Source organism: Gossypium arboreum, chromosome 1 (genome assembly GCF_025698485.1).
Source record: "Gossypium arboreum isolate Shixiya-1 chromosome 1, ASM2569848v2, whole genome shotgun sequence".
NCBI lineage: Eukaryota > Viridiplantae > Streptophyta > Magnoliopsida > Malvales > Malvaceae > Gossypium > Gossypium arboreum.
The window spans coordinates 79,671,551-79,687,280 of NC_069070.1; the positions used below are offsets into that span (position 1 = coordinate 79,671,551).

At 36.4% G+C, this 15,730-nt stretch overlaps 1 long non-coding RNA gene across 1 annotated transcript; it reads right to left on the reverse strand.

Moving 5' to 3' along the window:
• Positions 1 to 1,021: 1,021 nt before the first annotated feature.
• Positions 1,022 to 4,074, reverse strand: LOC128281955 (uncharacterized). The gene is made up of 2 exons (XR_008272258.1): positions 3,795 to 4,074; positions 1,022 to 1,319 (listed from the first exon to the last, which is right to left on the reverse strand). It is a non-coding gene; the product is annotated as an uncharacterized LOC128281955 (long non-coding RNA).
• Positions 4,075 to 15,730: the final 11,656 nt, after the last annotated feature.

Here is a 15,730-nt window from a genome sequence, read left to right on the forward strand (position 1 = left end):
GAGTTACGACTCGATTTTCGAGTTGGACCAGATGACTGCTTGATGTTTCGAGACAGGATATGTGTGCCGAAAACGATAAATTGATTCAGAAAATATTACATGAGGCGACAATGGCTGTTTATCGTTCATCCTGGTAGCACAAAAATGTATAATGATTTAAAGAAGTCAGTATTGGTGGCGGTATGAAAAGGGACATTTCGAATTTGTAACCAAGTGTTTGATCTGTCAACAAGTAAAAGCTGAACATCAAGTGCCTTCAGATTACTTCAACCGTAATGGTGTAACACCCGTACACGAGTCCCACCGCCGAGTCGGACACGAGGGGTTAACGGCTTAAACCATTCACTTTCACAGTCCATTTTAAAAATTTTCCAGGCAGTTGGCTAACTGCGTCACTATCACTTTAAAAATCATATCTTGAGTTCCAAGACTCGAAAACCAGTTTCGTAATTTTTCCCTGAAACTAGACTCATATATGCATCTAAAATTTTTTTTCTAGAATTATTGGTCAGGCCAATTAGTACAGTTTATTAGTTAAATTCTCCCCTGTTACAGGGTGCGACTACACTGACCTTCATACATTACGACCTGGATATCTCCCTGTACAGGGCTTCAATACTGATGCCGTTTGTTTCTATAGAAACTAGACTCAAAGAGGAATCTATAAATATATGGCATGACTCCGAATTATCTCTGGTTAATTTACAATGAATTTCCAAAGTCGGAACAGGGAATCCAGAAACTGTTCTGGCCCTGTCTCACGAAAACTTAAATATCTCTTAACATACTATTCATATGATCGTTTCGTTACTTTCCTATGAAAATAGATTTACCAAGGTTCGACTACATAATTTATTCACTATTTAATTCCTTTCTACTATTTTTAGTGATTTTCACATTCACGTCACTGCTGCTACCAACATCTATTTTTAAGGTAAACTTTACCTATTTCATGATCCTCCATGGATCAACTAGAGTTTGTCATACATATACCAAAAGTGATCATGAATGACCATTCCCATGGCTAACCGTTACCAACATTTCCATACCTCTTGACAAACAACATACAAACGATTATAAAGCTATGATCAAAGTATATCTAAGCCATTTTCGCATGGCTATCCAAATTTACACAAAACCGAAGGGTACATGACCTACAACAAAAGGGTAGTCCTATACATTAACCAAGATATCCTCTCACTACTAGTCTATTCTATACATGCCATAAGATATTCCAAAACATAGCAGTACCAAACAGTGGATAGTGATAGTGTGACTAGTTGCTGACGATCCCCGAGCCTGTAGCTTCCAAATGAGATCTATAAAATAGAGGAAACAAAGTACACGGAGTAAGCATTACAATGCTTAGTAAGTTTCAAGCAGTGTCAACAGATAACAATCAAGTTATAACATAGTTGTTCGTATTTTTATTTCACTCTTCCTTCGGGTATACCACCCCTTTATCCGAATATGCACATCTCATCATAATCATAGGAATAGTCTCATAGATTGCTCTCATATACATCACATAACTACCTTATGGTTTAGTTTAAATCAAGCTCACATATAAACTTGGAGTACATACCTGTTTAACCTTTCGCATTGCGTATATTTATAAGCAATTCTTATTACGAAGTCTTACCCGGACATAATCTCCACACGTAGTCATCGGGTCTTACCCGGTCATAATCTCCACACGTAGTCATCGGGTCTCACCCGGAACATATTCCAAGTTTCATGTACATTTAATCACATGTTACAACATTCACATTAGCCATTCGGCTTTACCACATATGCATATCACACATATATTTTACATTAGCCATTAGGCCTTATCACATATACATACACTTTCACATTCACCACATCGGCCATTAGGCCTTATCACATATACATACACTTTCACATTCACCACATTGGCCATTAGGCCTTATCACATATATACACTTTCACATTCATCACATTGGCCATACGGCCTTATCACACATATGCACTTTCACATTCATCACATTGGCCATTCGGCCTTATCACACATATACACTTTCACATTCATCACATTGGCCATTCGGCCTTATCACACATATATGTATATCATACATATTTCATATTTTTCTTGTACATCAATTTCAGCAATAGCTTATAAGCAACTCAAATAGTTTCATCGAAGTTTACAACAAAATCTCATATTCACTACAAGCAGTTTTCCTGACCAACAGTCACTAAGTTGTTTATAACTGGAGCTACAAAACTCAAAATCAATTGCCGTTAATTTTCCCCGAATGTAGACTCATGTATCTTTCACCCATAAAATTTTCAGAATTTTAGGTTTGGCCAATCAATACCAGATTTTTCTTAAAGCTTCCCCTGTTTCACTGTTTGACTAATCTGACCACTCTTCGCTACGAATCAAATTTTTCATTGTACAGAATTCATAATGTGTTCTATTTGATTCCATTTGAAACTAGACTCATTAAGGAGTCTAAGCATATAAATCTTATCTTATAACCATTTTGTACAAATTATAATGATTTTCCAAAACAGAACAGGGATTTGAGTCATTCCGACACTGTCCCATACACTTTAAATATCTCTTTATAGGAAATTTCTTTGCTTCCACGGTCTCTTTTATAAGAAACTAGACCAACTAAGCTTCGATTACATATCTTGTTCAGCCTATAATTTCATACCAACAATTTATAGTGATTTTCTAAAATCACGTTACTGTTGCTGTCCAAAGCAAATTATTACAATTTGCTCTTAAATTTCCAAGTCCAAACACCTATGAACTTACCATTTGAGTTTAAGACATATCATGGCCACATCATATCTTATCAAATCAACTCATTATGTCCTATTATGATTGAATTTACTCAACGATTAATCGCTTAAAACTTACCTCGAAGTGGTCGACGATTAGATGTCCACGGCTATTCGCTTACTTTCTCTTTTCCCTATCCGACTTTGATCCTCTTTGCTCTTAAGCTTAAGTAAAACAATAGATTGCTTAAGTACTTAACTAATATTATTCACTTAACAATCACATTTGGCAATCACCATTCAAATTCAACTCAATCACAACATGGCCGAATACACACTTCTCCTACTTCCATTCTAAATAAAAGTTTATCGAGCTTCCATCTTCATTTAACTATGTACCATTTAGAACTATCAATACTTTACATCCTTTTACAAATTATAATCAATTGCCAAATGCATCTTTGACAATTTAAACCACACAACTCAATTTCTTACAATTTAAGCTTAGAAATTTCTATTCATGTAAATTTTAGCAACATGGAGTCCATTAAACACTCCAAAATTTCATTTGAACAACAATTGTTCAACCTTCTAGCCAAATTTCAATCTGACAGCAAGCATTATTTTCTTTTATTTCAAGCATGCAGCAGACCAATTTCTCCACATTTTACAAGACATTCAAATCAGCATTTACATGCTGGAACAATTTGTTTTCAAGCTGAAATTTCCAGCATCATTTATGCATTTAATTGTCAAATGGTTACGTCACTACTAACAATCGAAACTTAGTAAGATTAACATAATATTTTAGCTATTAAACTCAATTTATCAACCCCTAATCGGCATGAAAATAGAACCATTAATTTGTTCAAATTTTGGACAGCATAACGAAGGCACAAAATTGGACGGTAGTAATTTTTTACAACTAATCTAAGAGCTTTTCTTTTCTACAACCCACATTCATGCCTTCCAACCACAATCCATCATCATTTTCTTTAAAACAAAGTTAAAGATAGAAGAGAGCTTGGAAAACTTACCAACTTAGGATACAACTCCTAAACAAGCTAAATCCTTAGTTTCCTTCAACATGCAAGCTGTCTCCATTTTTCTTTTTGTTGCAGCCCTCTTCTTCTTCTTCGATGGATTACCGAGTTACTTGAAATTTCAGCTACCTAACTAGCTAAAATCATAGTTTTTCCTCCTTCTTGCCATCTTCTAAGCTAAAAATTAAAGCAACCCAACTTTCTTCTCCCTCCCCCAAGTCACGGCAATGGAGGAGCAAGGTGAGACAACTTTTTTTTTTTTTCATCACCCCTCTCTTTTCATTTCTTTAATACTAACCTCTTATTTTATTCTTTCTAACATAACACACTAACACAACATGTTTCCAACATGTTTCCACCCATAGCATGGCCGGCCACTATGCTTAATTTTGGGTAATTTGCCATGCAAACCCATCTTTTTCACAACATGCATTATTAGGCCACTTTACATTTGCCTAGCACATTTCTAAATTTTCTCACATAAGTCCTATTTGATAAAATTCACTTACAATTAACAAAATTCAAACATGTAATTTTCACACATGCATATGTACATATAATGAGCATCAACTATAATGGTTAATTATTTTTATGACTCGGTTTTGTGGTCCCGAAACCACTTTCCGACTGGGGTCACTTTAGGGGTGTCACAAATGGTGCCTGAGTGGAAATGGGACAAGATTACCATGGATTTTGTAACCGGTTTGCCTTTAACTCCTAAAAAGAAGGATGCTGTTTGGGTAGTGGTTGATAGATTAACAAAGTCAGCCCACTTTATACCAAGACGCATCGATTACTCACTTGATAAATTAGCCAATTATATATTGCTGAAATTGTGAAGTTGCACGAGTACCTATGTCTATAATATCGATAGAGATCCAAGATTTACCTCGAGATTTTGGAAAAAGTTACAAGAAGCTTTGGGTACAAAATTGAACTTTAGTACCGCATTTCATCCACAAATAGATGGTCAAACGGAAAGAGTAATCCAGGTACTCGAAGATATGCTTAGATGCTGTGTTTTAGAATTTAGAGGTAGTTGGGAGAAATATCTATCTTTGATTGAGTTTGCCTACAATAACAGTTATCAATCAAGTATACAAATGGCACCGTACGAAGCCTTGTATGGTCGTAAGTGTCAAACTCCTTTATATTGGACCGAGCTTAGTGAGAAACAGATTCATAGAGTTGATCTAGTTAAAGAAACCGAAGAGAAAATAAAAGTAATTCAGGATTGCTTGAAAGCTGCTTCAGATCGACAAAAGTCATATGCGATTTAAAAAGAAAAGAGATTGAATTTCGGTGGGTGATAAAGTGTTCTTGAAGGTGTTACCATGGAAAAGATTCGAGATTTAGTCGAAAAGGCAAGTTGAGTCCGCGTTTTATTGGGCCGCACGAGATTCGAGAGAATTGGACCAAGTGGCATATCGGTTGGCCTTACCGGCAGAGTTAGAAAGAATTCATAACGTGTTTCATGTATCAATGTTGCGACGTTATCGTTCGATCCTTCACATGTGATTTCCCAATGTAAATTGAGATTCGATCGGATATGACCTATGAGGAGAAACCAATAAAGATTTTGGCTCGAGAGGTTAAACAGTTAAGAAATAAAAGTATAGCTTTAGTGAAAGTATTGTGGCACGACATGGGATAGAAGAGGCTACGTGGGAACCCGAGGAAGCTATGAGGAAACAAGACCCAAACCTCTTTACCGGTAAGATTTTCGGGACTAAAATCTCAAAAGGGGGAGAATTGTGACAACCCGAATTAGGGCCTAATCGGAATAGTGGTTTCGTGACCACAAATCCGAGATAGAAATAATTGTTTTATAATTATTTTGGGGTTTATGATATGATTGCATGATTGTGTGAAAATTTCGTGATGAAATTCTATGCCTAAAGTGCTTAAATTGAAAGTAGGGACTAAATCGAATAAGTTGCAAAATTTGCATCCCGTAAGTTTTAGTATGAAATTGTTTTGGAATATTAATTAGGAGGTCTTAAATAGCAATTTGACCAATTTTAAGTTCATGGACAAAATTAGGACATGGAAGGAATTTTGAAAGTTTAGTAAGGAGGGCATTTTGGTCATTTGGATATTAAATGAAATAAAATGGGAAAAATAACACAAAATTGATCATCATCCTCCTTAGTTGCTGCCGAATTCTCCCTCTCTCCATAGCTAGGGTTTTTCAATTTTCAAGCTCCATAGTAAGTGATTCCAAGCCCGCTTTTAATGTTCTTTACGTTTTGGAATCCCTAAGCTCGATTAAGCTTATGCTAGTAATAATTTAACCTAGGGTTCACATTTGGAAAAATACCCATAGGTGAAATTTGTGTATTTTGATGTTTTATGATAGAATATGAGGTTTTAAATTATGTTAAATAACTTGTGCTACTCGGTTTTAAGTGAAAACGAGTAAAAGCAAGATAATCGGTAAAAATACCTATTGTTCATAACTATATGATAGAGTGAGAATTTGATGTTGTTGTAGAAGAGAAAATGTTCAGCATATCATTAAATATAAGAATAAGGGCTGAAATTAAATTCCGAGCCTAGGGGCAAAATTGTAATTTTGAAAAGTTAGGGGCAAAATGTAATTTTTCCATGATGTGATTTTGGATTGAAATAAATAGTATGAGTATTAAATGAGCTAAATGTGTTATTATAGATCAAGAAAGACGCGGAATTGATCTCGAACTGGGAAGGAAAAAGTTTTGGACTAAATTGCAAAATTTCCACATTTTGCACCAAGGTAAGTTTGTATGTAAATATTACAATAATTTCATGTACATTCTTATATTTCAGCCTATTATATAAATATACTAGCTGATGTTAAAATATAAATCGACTATTGGAAGAATGGAAATAAATATAGAGAGAGATCCGGTTGAACATTCTGAGAGATCGAATGAAATAGAGGAGCGTAGCTAGGTCACATGTATGATGCCGAGTGCACATCATGTGTACAAGAAAGCTACGAGACACCCAGAGTAGCTAGGTCACATGTGCGATACGAGATGTATCCCATGTAGACAAGAGAGCTACGTGAAAGATAAATGTAGCTAGGTCGCATGCGTGATTCCAAGTGAAGGACACCATGTAGACAAGAGAGCTACGTGAAAGATAAATGTAGCTAGATCGCATGCGTGATTCCAAGTGAAGGACACCATGTAGACAAGAGAGCTACGAGACAAATCGGTTGGGTCGCATGAGTGGTACTAAGTGTTCACCATGTGTACAAGAGAGCCGAACTAAACGAAGTATGATGGTGGGGTGTGTCTTTGAAACCATTAAATATCGAGGATTGATCCGAATTGTTCAACGGGATGGTTTTGTGGTGATATTGTGGTTTGGACCTACACTTATGGTGAATGAAATGTGGTGAAAATGATTTGTGGTATATACATATATAAGATAAAATAAGGTTAGCATAAAGAATGTGTGAAAGAGTGAAATTAGCATTAAAACTGTTTTTAGATGGTAGCAGTGACGTGATTTTGAAAAATCACCAAAAATAGGAGGAATATAATTACAGGTTGAATGAGATGTGAAATTAAAGTTTAATGAGTCTACTTTCATATAAAAGAAACAGAGCAAGCAAAGGAATTATATATTTTGAGATATTTACAATTGTATGTGACTTGCTCAGGATGAATATGTGATCCCCTGTTCCAACTTTGAAAAATCATTAAAAATTGTACAAAGCAAATTAAGAAATATAGTTTACATGCCTAAATTCCTTATTGAGACTAGTTTTAAATGAAACATACTTCAGGGTTGTTTGAATTGTGTACTGAGAGAAATTCAATTTGTAGTGAACAGAGGTCAGATCAGTCGAGCTGTGTAACAGGGGAAAATTTAACTAATAAAATGTACTAATCGGCTGAACCAAAAATTATAGAAAAAAATTAGCAAAAAGCTTTATGAGTCTAGATTCAGGTAAATTTTACGGATTTGAATTTTGAGTTTTGTAACTCGAGTTATGATTTATTTAGTGAATATGACGCAGCAGAGACAGCTTAATCAAAGTGGAATGAATAGTGAAGTTAAAGTAGATATACTTGAATTGTTGTGTAAACATGTTAGATTTTTTTTTATTAGTATTTACATACTTACTTACTAAGCTATAAGCTTACTTTGTTTCTCTCTTTTGTCTTATAGTGTTCTTGGCTTGCTCAGAGTTAAGGATCGTGAAGATCTACCCGCACTATCATACTTTAGGGTATTTGAACTAAATGTTTTGAATTATGGCATGTATAGTAGGCTTAATTATTTTGTTACGTGTCATATTTGTCTAGGTTTAAAATATTAGTTACAGTACTCGACCAGCTAATTTGTACAGGCCATTAAAGTTGGCTAATATTGTTCAAGACATATATTATACGATGCACTATCAAATTGGATGACATATTTATATTTCGGTTATGTTTAATGGTATGTGTTATGTTCTGGTAATACCTTGTATCCTGTTCCGGCGACGGTAACGGGTAAGGGGTGTTACAATATTATTGCAGCTGTAACCAGTGACACGCCATATTTGGAGACAAATGACGAAGCAATCGAATGTTCTTTTCGGTATTTGGAGTTTGTAAATGCAACATTTATCACTAAAGGGAGCAAGATTTCGGTGCTGAAAATATCCAAAACTACAAGGATGAGTCTACAGTTGATGGAGGGAAAGGGAGCTTTACCAGGAAAAAGGGACTTGGGAGACGTCTCTTGGGGAGAGTTAAGGTTACAATGCTAAAAGATAAACATGACCGCTTTGTTTTAGGGTTCAAGCCAGACGCGAGACAAAGAAGGAGGGAATTGGAAAAAAGGCAGGAAAGAAGAAGGACACGTTTAAGTGGTGAAGAAATCAAGTGGGATCCTATGATAATTCCTCACATATCCAAGACCTTTATATTAGGACCAATTATTCATGCTTAGTGAAGGACGCCAGGGAAAGAAAATATTGAAGAAATGTTGAGGAATATACATATCAATGCCATATCCGAAGAGACAGATGAAGGAAGGACCTTGTCAGATATTCGCCCTTATGAACCTGGTAGTGTTCTAGACAACTGGACTGCAGAAGAAATTCCTGTAATTTTTAGAGCTTACTCAGAGTAATGTTCAAAACACAACTATTGCTTTAAGCCTAGAGGTAATAAGGATTTCTTTGTGAAATAGGCTCATGTTCAAACATCATTATTTCAATGAAGTACATTTTTCCTATCATTTTGAGCAAATATTATTTCATTCTTTCCATACAAGTAGTTATTTATTCTTTCCGTACGAATAATTATCTCTATCCTTATGGACTTTCTTCCAAATAATTCTTTCATTTCATTCATAATCATACCATAAAAATAATAATTCTTAAATTCATTTATTTTTTGTATATTTTGTACCTATAATAGGTCCTTGGATATCAATGTCATGAGTGACGCTGTTACTGACTCAGAATCGCCTTTTGAGCAAAACATGTGTTTAGAGGGATCCTAGGACTTTGTAGATGATAGAGATTGTGACTTATCTCCGAACTTGTTAAGAATAGTAAAACAAGAGGAAAAACAAATTCTACCTCATAAGGAGACAGTGGACATGGTGTCCTTGGAAGAAGAAAAAGTTGTAAAAATTAGAACATGCATAACTGAAGAAACAAAGCGAGACCTTGTGGGGTTACTTCAAGAATTTGAGGATGTCTTCTCATGGTCATACTAGGATATGCCCAGGTTAAGCTTTGATATTGTAGTACATCGCCTTCCCATAAAAGAAACTTCGAAGGATGAGGCCAGACATTGTGCTAAAAATAAAGGAGGAAGTTAAGAAGCAATTTGTTGCCAAATTCCTGTAGGTGGTCAAATACTCGGAATGGGTAGCCAACATTGTGTCTGTTCCTAAGAAAGATGGAAAGGTACGAATGTGTGTGGATTATAGAGACTTAAATAAGACTAGCCCAAAGGACAACTTCCCCTTGCCTCACATTGATACTCTAGTGGATAATATCGCTAGCTACTCATTGTTCTCCTTTATAGATGGCTTCTTGAGATATAATTAGATAAAGATGCATCCTGAAGATATAGGAAAGACTACCTTCATAACCTTGTGGGGTACCTTTTGTTATAAGGTGATGCCGTTTGGGCTGTAGAATGCTGGAGCGACGTATCAAAAGGACATAGTGACCTTGTTCCATGATATGATGCACAAAGAGATCGAAGTTTATGTTGACGATATGATTGCCAAATCCTAGACTGAAGAGGAACACATCCAAGTTCTGAGGAAGTTGTTCTTGAGATTGAGAAAATTTCAACTAAAGCTTAATCCAATAAAATGTACTTTTGGAGCTAGATCGGGAAAGCTGTTGGGCTTTGTAGTCAGTAAGAGGGGAATTGAGATTGACTCAGACAAAGTTTGGGATATACAAGAATTGCCTCCACCGTATACTCAAAAAGAAGTTCGAGGTTTCCTTGGAAGGTTAAATTACATTGCTCGATCATTTCACAATTAACGGAAAAATATGACCCCATATTTCTTCTTCTTAAAAAACACAACCCATGTGTATGGGATGATGAATGCCAGATGGCTTTTGATAAGGTTAAAAAGTACTTGTCAAGTCCCCCAGTGCTATCCCAGATAGGCCGTTAATACTGTATTTAGGAGTATTTGATAACTCTATGGGATGTGTGCTTAGTCAACATGATGAGTCAGGAAGAAAAGAAAGGGCGATATATTACCTTAGTAAGAAATTCACTGAGTGCGAATTGAGGTATTCGTCGATTGAGAAATTGTGTTGCGCTTTGATTTGGACAACTCAGAGGTTGAGGCAATACATGCTCTACTATACGACCTGGCTAATCTCGAAGTTGGACCCTGTAAAATATATGATGGAGTCAAATGCTTTGAATGAAAGGATGGCTAGGTGGCAAATTTTGCTTTCTGAATTTGACATAGTCTATGTGAGCCAAAAAGCTTTGAAAGGGAGCGCAATAGCAGATTTTCTAGCTGGCAGAGCTCTTGAAGATTATGAGCCATTGAATTTTGACTTCCCCAATGAAGAGCTAATGTATGTGGCAACTACTGAAGAGGATTCTACAAAAGATCACCCTTGGAAATTGAACTTTGATGGAGCCTCAAATGCCGTGGGTAATGGAATCGGGGCAGTCTTGGTATCCCCAAATGGAGATCATTATCCATTCACATGTAAATTGGATTTTGATTGCACAAATAATATGGCAGAGTATGAGACATGTATCATAGGACTCTGTGCAGCCATAGAATGCAGGATCAAAGCATTGGAAGTATATGGAGATTCTACGCTAGTGATTTATCAACTTAAAGGTGAATAGGAAACAAGAGACTCCAAATTGATCAATTATCAAAGGTTAGTGCTAGGGTTAATTGAGGAGTTTGATGATATTACCTTCAATTATCTCCCGCGAGATAAAAACCAAATGGAAGATACTTTGGCTACTTTGTCTTCTATGATCAAAGTGAGAAAACAAAAAGATGTAAAACCCATTCAGATGAGTATTTGCAAGGCCCCATCTTATTGTTACAACATAGAGGAAAAAGAGAAAGACGACCACCCTTGGTATCAGGATATATTGCGATACGTGAGAAATTGTGAGTACCCTAATCAGGCAACTGAGAATGATAAAAGGACGTTGAGAAGACTAGCATGTGACTATGTCCTAGATGGGGAGATCCTATATAAAAGAAGAAAAGATTAAGTGCTATTGAGATGTGTGGATGCTGTGGAAGCCAAGAAAATTTTGGAAGAAGTCCACGAAGGCATTTGTGGAGCACATGCTAACGGTTTCATAATGGCTAGAAAAATTATGAGATTTGGATATTACTGTCTACCATAGAGGGAGACTGCATCAATTATGCCAAGAAGTGTCACAAATGTCAAATTTATGGTGATAAAATTCATGTACCTCCTTTGCCTTTGCATGTTATGACTTCCCAATGGCCTTTCTCCATGTGGGGCTTGGCTGTCATAGGGCCAATCTTGCTGAAGGCTTCAAATGGGCATTGGTTCATCTTTGTGGTCATTGACTATTTCACCAAATGGGTAGAGGCTACCTCATATGCTAATGTGACTAAACTAGCAGTTAGCTGATTTTTAAAGAAGGAAATCATATGTCGATATGGAATGCTCGAGAGGATCATATCTGACAATGCATTAAATTTGAACAATAGCACGATAGCAGAGGTCTGCAGTTAGTTCAAGATCAAACACCATAACTCATCACCATATCGCCCAAAAATGAATAGGGCAGTGGAGGCGGCTAATAAAAATATCAAGAAGATTGTAGGAAAATGACTGAAACTTACAGAGATTGGCACGAGAAGTTACCATTTCCTCTCTATGCTTATCGAACATCTGTCAAATCTTCTCTTAGGGCATCGCCTTTCTCATTGGTCTATGGAATGGAGGCAGTTTTACCCATTGAAGTAGAGATACCTTCCCTTCGAATTTTGTCAGAACTAAAGTTAGATAAAGCAGAATGGACACAGTCTCGATTTGATCAGTTGAACTTAATTGAGGGAAAGAGGTTAAGGGCTATCCAGCATGGTTAGAAGTATCAAAAATGAATGATGCGGGCTTATGACAAAAAGGTTCGCCCGAGAGAATTTCATGAGCGAGCTTTGGTTTTGAAAAAGATCCTTCCTATACAACAGGATTTCAGAGGGAAATGGACGCCAAATTGGGAGGGGCCTTAGTGGTGAAGAAAGCTTTTTCCAGAGGAGCATTAATTCTGGCAGAAATAGATGGGAAAAACTTGCCTAATCCTGTGAATTCAGATTCAGTCAAGAAGTACTATAGTTAAAGAAGGAAAGACGCCAAAGTGAAAACCCGCAAAAGACGCTTTGAGACCATCTAAAAAGAGATATATATATATATATATATATATATATGAAAATAAAAATAAAAAGATAAAAAGGAGAGGCTAAGGTGAAAACACGCAAAGGGTGCCTTGAGACCAAAGGGGATTTGAGTTGAAAACCCAAAAAAGGCGGCTCAAATTTTGATAAAAGATGGGATAGGCGGTGATCTTGCTATACCTGAGTTAATAAGGAAAAGGGTATCCTACATCTTGGGGCATTGACGAAGTACTTCTGATCCCCTAAACACGTGGCAAGCTCAAATTGGTCTTTGAGAAGTCTGTACAGAGAAACTCAGTTTGCGATATCAGGGGTACCTAGTCTTCATCTTATTAAATTGGCTATCTTTGAAATATTTTTCTTTTTTCAAGATATGCATTCCCAATCAATTTCCATCTTTATTTTTCTATTTTTGATAATTTATTCACTTCGAGCTATGCTCCAATTCAATTTCATTCATATCCACTATTATGATTTGTTGCAAGCATGTTGTATTGAAACAATGATTAATGGACTAATAATACCTTCATAAAAGAAGTTCTCTTATTACTCTAGAAGCTTCTAAATAATACAAGAACTCGAAACAGGACTATTGTTTAGAATTAACCAGGCTTGAGGTTTGGAAATATTTTAGAAGGAAAAGTCTAAATTAAGACTATCTCTTTAGATTTTTGATTGAACAAAATAGCAAGATATTATGCCAGCGACAAAGCTTCAATGAATAAGCAAGCAATGTTCATTAAGCATTAAGAGGAAATTATTCTTGGAGAGGAAAATTTTACATTCATAAATGTTGGTCATGGTACCCGGGGATGCTGTAATAGACCAAACCAATTGAAAAAGTTTCAGATTTTATGTCCTGAGTTGCAGTAGGAGGGTTTGAATATTAGGTCCTGGAGGTGGACCCTGAAGTTACAGCAGGGAAAGCTTGCTGAACAGAATGTGATTATTTAGATTTTCTGTCAAGAAAATACCAGCCAAACAAGATGGTAGTGTAATACGTCAGCGATAATGCCCTGATGAACAATGAGCGATGATACCTTAGGCATTTAACAAAGGGTCATTCTCATTTCTACATTCATATATCATGCATAACACATCTAGTTAGAAGCATTTGATTCATCTTGATCATAGCATCCTAATCATTTGGCATAAACATAGGTATATAAAACCAAGTCTATAGGACATGTCCCAGAGGACGGTGTAGTAACATCAGTGAATTTAGATTTTGTCTCCCTAAGCAATAGTGGAGCAAATAAAAAACGACAAATCTTATCTTCCCGAGGTAGCAAGGGAGCAGATTTTAGCCACTAGCCTTATCTCCCTGAGGTAGCAAGGGAGTAGACTAATGATTGTAGTCTTATCTTCCTGAGGTAGCAAGGAAGCAGACTGAAGATTGCAGATTTTATCTCGCTCAGATAGCAACAGAGCAGATCGAAGATGGAAAATCTTATCTTCCGAGGTAGCAGGAGAGCAGATTTTAGCCACTAGCCTTATCTTCCTGAGGTAGCGAGGGAGCAGGCTAATGATTATAGTCTTATCTTCCTGAGGTAAAGACGGAGCAGACTAAAGATGGTAGATCTTATCTCCCTGAGCAGTAATGGAGCAGATCGGAGACGATGAATCTTATCTTCCCAAGGTAATAGGGGAGTAGATTTTAGCCACCAGCCTTATCTTCCTGAGGTAGCAAGGGAGTAGGCCGAAGATTGTAGTCTTATCTTCTTGAGGTAGCAAGGGAGCAGGTCGAGAATTGTTATCTTATCTTTTTGAGGTAGCAAGGAAGTAGACTGAAGATTGTAGATCTTATCTTCTCGAGGTAGAAAGGGAGCAAATTTTAGCCACAAGTCTTATCTCCCTGCAGTTACAGTGGAACAGACTAAAGTCACTAGACTTATCTCCCTGAGGTTACATTGGAGCAGGTTGAAATTACCAATTTTATTCTTCTTGAAATTCCAACGGAGTTGATTGAAGATACAAATCTTTTCCCCCTGAAATTGCAATGGAGCGGGTAGAAGCACCAATACCTATATCCCTGAAGCTATAGTGGATTAGGAACAAGGTTATGTGAAGAAGATGAACATCAAGAGGTCAAGATTCAATAAGACTGGGCAAAATTAGTCCCTTTAAAATATTTGCTCCATTCCTGTTACATGACAATGAGCAAAGAGGGGCAACTGTAATAGGCCCATTTCGCCCGGGCCAATCAGAAACAATAAAACAAAATCATTAACAAAAAAAAACCACAAAATTAAATAGTCCAAAATAGTCCATTTACAGTTTTTACCAGCTTATACAAAAACAAAACCATAAAATAAAACCAAATAAATAATAAACCAAAATAAACTTTTTTGGGTCCAATGTCCTTTTACAAATTTCCAGGCCCAAACCATAAACTAAATTCAAAGGACAAACATTAAACCTAACGTAGGCCCGAATTAAAACTAAACAAACCCTTTAAGCCCAATTTCTAACCCAACCAGAATTAAGATTACCCTAACCAAATACAAGACCCGAGCCCAATGGCCCAATACCTAAAACTAGCCTAGGTGACCCAAGCAGTTTCAACTACTGAGAACCTTGGCAAGGGGCCTTGCGCCACTACCCACGAGCAGCCTTCTCCTCCATATGGTATTCCCTGCGTCAGTAGAACCTGCGAGAAGAAGCCAAAAAATGATAAAAGCAGGAAATGCAGCAGAGAAATAACAAAAAAAAATATATAAAAAAGAATGATATTTTAATTTCATATTTTTCATTTTTTGCTTCGGCTATATAAGGCCAATTGTAAACAAAGAAAAGGGGATACTAAAAATACATATACAAGGGCCATTAAAAATCAGTTTTAAAGGTGATCTTAGATCTCACTTTTCTTTCAATTTGGTTTCAATTTCTATGATCTTTACTTACTACATGTAAAAAATATAAAAGGGAAAGGGGAAAGGGAACAAGAATCTCACCTAGATTTTGTCCGTTGCCAGCATAGTGGCCTCCTTTTACGCCGGAATCAGCGTTTGGATGAAGAGGTTGAGAGAATTTGGGACGTTTTAGGTTTTTTT